The 8,070-nt window shown below is 40.6% G+C and overlaps 1 long non-coding RNA gene across 1 annotated transcript; it reads left to right on the top strand.

Moving 5' to 3' along the window:
• Nucleotides 1–769: 769 nt before the first annotated feature.
• LOC111742887 lies at nt 770–6,772 on the top strand. Its single transcript, XR_002781526.1, has 3 exons — nt 770–875; nt 4,868–6,288; nt 6,680–6,772. It is a non-coding gene; the product is annotated as an uncharacterized LOC111742887 (long non-coding RNA).
• Nucleotides 6,773–8,070: the final 1,298 nt, after the last annotated feature.

Below are 8,070 nucleotides of genomic sequence, written 5' to 3'. Positions count from 1 at the left end.
GTCCCTGGTGCCTTTTGAGCTGCTGCCTCAGTGCTGGAGCTCAGAGCAAGTGACTCCATTATCGAGTAAGTTCGTGGTTGGGCCCTTTAAGAGGAGTGCCTGAGACTCCAGCACCCACAGTCTCCTCAGGTTTTCACAGCCAGAATTTATGGGGACTTTTATTCCTGGCTCTGGAACTCTGGGCTGGGAAGCCTGGTGTGGGGCTAGGACCCCTTGCTCTTCAGAGAGGACCTCTACAGACAAAATCCTTCCCAATTTTTAACTGCCATTCAGGGATGTGTCTCTGCCCCTCTTACCAGTCTCAATGTGGCTTCTTCTGTGATTCTTTAGTTATAGGACTTCTATTCAGCTAGACTATTCAGGTGATTCTCAATGGTAATTTTTCTGTAATTTAGTTGTAATTTTGATGTTGCATTAATTGTTTTTAATGCTTAGAGAAGCAACATTTCATAGTGGTAAGAGGACAGATTCTAGAACTATATTGCCTCTTTCTCCATTTTTCATATTGAGTTATCTTTTTAAAAAATTGATTTGTGAATTCCATATAGTATGGATATTTAAGCTTTGTTTGTTATGTATCTTGCAAATATTTTCTCCCAAGTTATTCTTACTCTTTTGTTACTGTTTATGGCATAGCTCCATCTTTCTGATGGTGAAAAACACTAATTTCTATGTAGACCACATTTCTTAATGTCTTTCTGCAGATTTCTCAATCTATGTTTAGGTAGTTTTATTTTTTCTTTTCTTTATTTTTTTTCTTTTCAGCCAAGATTCTCAGGTGACCCCATCCTGGGAGACTACAGTTGAATCCTGACCTAGAGGTGAGGAGGCATCTTTCACTAGCCTTGCTGTTGCCTTTTCTCCTGTGTCGAAAGGTAATTTTATAATTGATTTGCATGTTTTCCTCTGAACAAAAGCATTATTTTTCATTATTTGTTTAAACTTTTAAGACTTCTTGTCTTTTTCTCACTTAAAAAGTTCAATTACCCAAAACATGAGATGGTCCCTCATCCTTGGTTTAGATCATCATTTCTAAAACTACTCCAGGGAGACCTAGAGGTTCAGTGGAAATGACTCAGGAGCCATCAGTGGGGTGTGGACTGAGTGGGTGGAGTAGATGCGCCCTTCTCTTTTCAACCTGAATTGCTTCTGTATTTGATTTCCTCTGATGAAAGCAGGGGTTTATGTGCCTAAGCAATCTTGGAAACTGCAATTGTGGAATCAGGTCTTTATTTTCCAAAAGCTGAGAAGCTCCAAGGGCTTCAAAGAGTGCATCTTTTTATATTATAATTGCTCCTTCTCCTCTTAACATGAAACCCTCTCGAAGCTCTATAGTAACACTGGCTGGATGTTCATGTGTGTTCCTGAGCAGACTTTGTTTAATAGGCCATCATGAAATAATTCTTTCTTTGGTGAAGGTACTCAGTGGTAAGATTCATTAGTATGTCTTACTTTTAGAGCAGCATTAACCCATGTTTGCTCAAATACATGAGTGTTCCCATTTCAACGTATGTTTCTCAACATATCTATAAGGATTAATAATTTACCTGTAGAAGTCATGATGCTTTTGAGTGTAGTATGGGGAACCCAACCCCAACCATGAGAATGATTATCTTTTTTTAAACAAGGATTTCAACGTAGGGCTATTTCAGGGTTGGTTAATTCAGCTGCTCAACAAGGATCAAGACTCTTTGTATCTTGCACATGTGGCTGCTGGGGTTTAAGGTCATGTGCAGATTCAACACTGTACAACATTTTTACTGCTGGTGGACTCACCATCAAATCTCTTTCAAGAGTGAAGAAAGTTTCTCTCAAAGCCCCCAACTCAATTCCCTCATGTTTTGTCAGAACTGAGAAACACACCTTCATCTGACCACTCTCTGCCTAGATAATGGGATTAGTTTAATCAATTACTACCTGTTCAAGATTTTACCCTGAGCTGGAGAGAGGGTCACTTTCACTTGAGTGGTGGTTACTTGGTTGAAATCAGGGAGAGTATTGTTAACAAGGAAGAAGGGATGCAGAAGCAACCAATAGTGATTGCTGCTTTTATTTTTAAAAATATGAAATTTATTGGGGTGACACTGGTTAATAAGACTATATAAGTTTCAAGTGTTTAATTCTATACTACATCATCTGTATATTGTATTGTGTGTTCACTGCCCAAAGCCAAGTCTTCTTCCGTCACCATATATTTGACCCGCTATATGCTGCTTTTATTTTAATCAGTTAATTAATTTATTAATTTTACTCCCCCAGAATATAACACAATTATTGTTGGAGCAAATTGGTCCACTATATTGAGGTTTTACAGCCCACTTCAAATGATTCTACACAAGAGAGAGTGTGTGAACTTTGTTGCTGTTAACACAATTGCGTGTTAACACAATTGCGAGTTCAAGAAACTGCATAGTAGGTGTCAAAAAAATAAAATTGGAGATTTATTAGAGGCAGAAGTAGGTGTATAGCTCCTTTAGAATATTCTTACTCTCTCTTCTTTGAATATTTAACACACACTATCCAATTTCAGAATTTCATCTGTTTGGGTTTGCGTCAGTCTAGTTAGGCAACAAAGCCACCATCTATTGACAATTTAAATTAATTAGTTAATTATTATTTTTTTTACAATTGGTTGAAAGGAGTTTGGACATGAGGATGGTGGCTGAATAGTGCTCAGCTGGTTTCAGATATTTTCTCTCTATTAAATGAAGCGACAGCTTTTGTTTGTTTGTTTGTTTCAGATGAAAATTCATAGGTTCCACATGTTGGCTCAAGAGAAAAATGGTGATGAGCAACTTGGATTGTGCTAACGGAATATTACATACACTCATGAAAGTTGGCTCTGTGGCAGGTTAAGGTTGTGATGTATAGATTCCCATTCACAGAAATGAAATTGCATGTGTTCTGACTAGAGCTGCTGCTGGGCTCTGAAGACACTGGAAGTCTAGTTAAGTCGCACACAATGTGTATTGTTTGGAGCATGGCAAGGATAACAAGAAGCACCGTGCACTGGGTTGAGATGCATGTGGTGCCCTGGGAGTGCTGTAGGCACCAGAGAACATGAATTCTGCCATATGCAGCTCCAAGCTATTTGAGCTAAAATCAACCCTCTAGGATTTGGAACCCAGTCCAAATTTCCTCATGCCGTTATGCTGTGGAATGCAGGAAAGGAAAGAGGGGAGAAGGCTCACCCCTTGCTATGCTTTTATATCCTTTCAAATATCAGGACTGATTCTCCAAAGTAATTTTTCTTCATGCATCCAGACATTTGAACAATGCAACACTGAGTCAAGTCTTGAGTTTCCATAGCAAGTCATTCTAAAATTAAATACCATTTTCAGCCTTGGAAAATATTTTTTCCTCTACTTCAGAGCTCCAGAGACCTGGTGGTCCTATTCTGTTGGAGGGTGGGGCTGGAGGTACATACTCATGATGCAGGTCTCAGCAAACAAAGAATGGTGTGAGTGTGTGTGTCTGTGTGTGTGTGTGTGCGTGTGCATGTGCGTGTGCATGTGCGAGAGAGAGAGAGAGAGAGAGAGAGAGACAGACAGACAGACAGACAGACCTGTTTCTAAGAGAAGCTCTGGTAACAGGTTTCTGGGTAAATGAAAGTTGTATTGTCTTCCATCAGAGATGACTTGAAAATAAAGTGCTTTAATGCTAATACTGCAGATGTCTGCAGGAAACTCAGCACCACACTGAACACTGTAGTTAGATAGCTGTGCAAAAAAGTACATGAAGGAAAGGGCTAATGTGCAATACTTCTATTTAAGATAGAAGGAGGAAATAGAAATTGTGATAGCATGCTATTTCAAGTAATAATAGAAAGTACTTGATGTTTACATGGTGAATGGATCAATACTAATTCTGTAGTCAGTGCACATACAGTAGTTTGGATTATACAAGTGATAGATGCACTCAGTATAACTGAAATTTCCACCCTGCAACATTTATTTCTTGCTGCGTGTTAGATGGAATTTTCCACCCAACTATCTAGAAGGATTTGCATAAGAATGGTGATAGAGCAGTATTCTTTAATGATGTGCTTTTCTTTGTTAAACTTCAAAAATGTCTATGGTGCATGATGAGGTTTGGGTGAATTGCCAGGCTAATGCTTTTATATTTTCTTTAAAGAGCTTATCTTCACTGTGTTGTGGGAGTTACTTTATATTGTGGTTATAAAGGCAGTGGCAGTAAAGCCGAATTGTAGCAATCCCCAATAAATGCGTCCTCCTCCTTAAGAATTTGGTCCTGCTTAGGAGAGAATTTGGGAAGGCACTTGGCTGCCACTGGTTCAGCTGCAATGAGTCAGTTGGATCTGTTTTGTGTTCCTATACCTGGTTCTGCTCACCGAGAAGAGAGGATGCCATTCTCTAGCTCAAATAATGACTTCTTGTTAGCCTAAATCAACACCCATTCCTGTCTAAAGGGCTTGAGATCAGCCCAACTGGTGATCTCATTGAGCACCAGCTGAATTATTCAGATCAGAGCCTGGGAGCAAATGTGGTTTGGAAAGTGACCTTTTTGTCCTCCCCACAAGAACCTAATGTTTACAATGTGAGGAGGAAAGAGCCTGGAATCTTGGGAATTCCAGGAATGCAGCCGCCAAGCAAAAGAAGCTTTCCTTCCCTGGTTGTGCAGCTCCAGGACTCACTCTCCAAATTCTGCTCCACAGCAAGGATTTCCAAATACAAAGGTAGAAACACAAAACCTCAAAGCTGGAGCCCAGAAAGGGTTGTCCAATAGAGGCCTTCACATTAACCTCAGTTTCAATTGAACAAAGAATTTGAAAGCCAAGAATAGAAGGAAACTTAAGGTCACCTAATCCAACCCTTTGTCTAATACATGAATCTCTTTCCTGACACAGCTTCTCGGCTCAATGATCGCCAGTTGCAGCTTGAATACCTCCGAGGACAAACACCTCACTTCCTCCAAACAGGAAGGACAGCAGATGATGTTACATGGAGGGTTTACTATGTGTCATGCCTTGTGATAAATGCTTAAGATTCATGATCATACTTAATGCTCACAATGCCCTTATGAGATTAGTGCTATTATTGCCACCAGATGGGGAAATGGAGGCTCTATATGTTGCAGAAAAGAATTTAAGAGCCTCCTCTTAACCCCAGCACCCTCCTGCCCAGCTTGTCCCATCATTGGCAGCCCTGATTATTATTTTTCCGTCCTTTGGAGACACTTGGAATATACCCTGCCCCTTTTTGACATAACAACCCTTCAAATATTTGAGGCAACCTTCCTGTCCATTTACCAGTGTCTCAATTTTCCTTTTTTTCCTATTTCATGCAAACATGTCTTAGTTTGGTGAGTTCCTCTCCACCCATTTCCACTTATCGATACTCTCCCTCAAAACCTGTGTCTTATCAGACATTCTAAAGAGACCCTATAATTGTTGATTTCTTATGTTAGGAGACAGTGTGCTTTGTTCGTAACATCTAATCATGAAAGCATCTATTCTGGGTGCAAAGGGAGGCTTTCTTAAGAGCACATGGTGAATTTTTTTCACGACCCTTTTCAGGAAGAAGGCATTCAAAAAATCCAGGGCGTTAAAATAAGCCAGTGTTGAGCTTTGGTGTCATTGCTGGTGGGAAAGTCTATGCCAGAATGAAGGATGGAAGCCTTCTTGCATGGTGTTCATGGTTGCCCTGTGGGGTCCTGTGGGAGGAAGCTGCTTTTGGATCTAATTCAGCCTCTGACCTGGGTTCTATGTAGCTCACTGGCATGTCACAGTGTCCCTCTGTGTTAGCCTCCTAGCTTGTGAAAGGTGATCATGTTGTTGACAATCTGGTGTTGTATTTCTCAGAGTGAGTTCTGGTTAGAAATTGGCTGTCGTGTCACCTTGGGCAAATCACTCTACCTCTTTGTGTTTTAGCATTCTCCTCTGCAAAGTACAGCGGTAAATTAATTACACAAGGAGGCCATCAGACCCAGGTGGCCGTAATGCCATGGAGGCCTACTAAGCAAACCAAAATCTAAGCCTGTAAATGCCTCAACGTTACTAAGTCAAAATGCTAAGGACAACCAATTACAAACAGCCAATTAGGCTTTAAGCTGTAGCTAATCAATAATTTCCCTACTTTGCTTCCACATCTCTATGCTCTATGAATGCCTCCCCCTGAGTTCCTCCGAGTGGACTGCTCCAAGCCACTTCCGGTTTGGCGCTGCCTGAGGGGAATATTTAATATGCCTTTTAGTAAGTTCTGATATCAGAACTGGAGAATTGAAAGAGGTACCCCACAGCCTCCAGGAGCGACGAGGAGACGGGCGAAGGTACCTGTCGAGCGCCTTGTGCTCTCTGCTTTCTCGCGGCCTGTGGGGGAAGTCATGGGTAAGGCCTGCTCAGATTCTAGCTCTGAGGCTTTTGCATTATGAGCTTTCAGACTTTATTCGAGCATTTCTTTGTTTAGACTGGGTCTGACTTAGGTGGACTGAATTGGGGGGTCGAGCTGGGTCCGAGGTAAGCTGCACCCTGGGGGCCAGTGTGAATAAAAGTTTGTGTTAAGGCGCAGCAACTAAAGGTAATCTTGAATTATAGTGGCTACCGTGGAGAACTTGGAGCTTAGATAAACTTATCCATTTACGACGTACCCTAGAGTAAAAGAGGTCTCAGCCAAATACTCACTATAAAGGATAGAGGTAAAATTATTTTTGTCCTCTACAGTTTCTGGTGACCAGGAGGAGGCCCAGTAGGACACCCCACTTGCTCTGAAGCCTGCAAATGGCATCCTGGGAAAACTGGCAAAGCCGGCAAAGGGTGAGAATTCTTATCAAAGTCAGCTCAACTAAATCTCTCTCTGTGGTGCCTGGTTAAGAGAGGAAGGAAAGTAAAATTTCATGTTGTTACCCCTTCCCCCTTTTTTTCTTTTAAAATTCAGGTTAGCAGGCAAAAACATTGATTATTGATCCTTTCTCTCCCAGAGATGGCTTTTGCCTCTTGTTTGTCTCTTTCTTTCTTTTGGTTGTCTTTGGGAACGGCTCTCATGTTGAGAGGGTCGTATCTTTTGTACTCTCTTTGGGGATCCTTCTTGTGTCCATGGGGTTCTTCAATATTGCCAGGAATTTTTGCTGTTTGTCTAGGCTGAAACCTGACAAGGTATTTGAAAGGATTTTAAAAAGAGTATCTCTATGGTTAGAAGTTGGCCAAATTGAAAACTGATATTCGGAGCCTGATACAAAGCATTTTTGAGGCCTTCTCCCCTAAGCTAAAATGAAACTGTATCTAGAGGGAAAGAAAAACATTCTGAAGCCACTGTGGAAAGATTTACTAAAACATTCCAAAGAAACACAGCTCTAAGTCTGGGACATAGGAATCTTTTGATTTCCATCCTAGTTGAAGATCTTCCCCCTGATATAAAGAAGCAAGAGCAGAGTAATATAGTTGGGTGGGTGGGTCAGCATCTTGATCTCATTTAGGTTGCAACCCAATTTTTTGAGGAATTAAAAACAATGGTACTTGTCTTACAAATCGAGTCTTTACAAGAACAGAAATGAGGCTCTGAAAACAATTCAGAGCCCACCTATTCTTTTTAACAATTCTAAAAACTCTCCTATTCCAACTAAAGTGGCATTCAGAGTGCCTCCCCAACCATATGAGGGTCTTTGTGATGGCCAGGTTGCATCATTGCAGACCCGCAGAGACCCCCAGCATGGCACAACTCTCTGTTAAATAAGATCAGTGCAAGTTTGGTTGCCATTGAACAAAAGAAATTGATGAGAGATGACCACAATAAAGTAATTGCAAGTTTAAGACACAGACTTACTAAATCAAGGTTATTATGTGTTAAAAAAATACTCAACACTAGTAAATTGAAAAAAAAGGAAAACTATTTTTAAAGAAGGAATTTGTATTACAGAATAGCAATTTTCTATAATCTGTGCTTTTCTTTAAATGAAAATCCCTTCTGATTCCGCAGCAAAGTTAGGACAGGGAAAGGGAGTGTAATACCTCTTTATTGGCTTAAAAGTATTTTGCCGAGTATTTACACTTAATATTTTTTAAGTTATCATTTAACGTTGTGGAAAGAGTACTGGGCTGCGTTGGGAGATCCTGGT

This window comes from Pteropus vampyrus, unplaced genomic scaffold (assembly GCF_000151845.1).
Source record: "Pteropus vampyrus isolate Shadow unplaced genomic scaffold, Pvam_2.0 Scaffold103, whole genome shotgun sequence".
Classification (NCBI taxonomy): Eukaryota; Metazoa; Chordata; class Mammalia; order Chiroptera; family Pteropodidae; genus Pteropus; species Pteropus vampyrus.
This window is presented reverse-complemented; position numbering and strand designations above follow the sequence as displayed.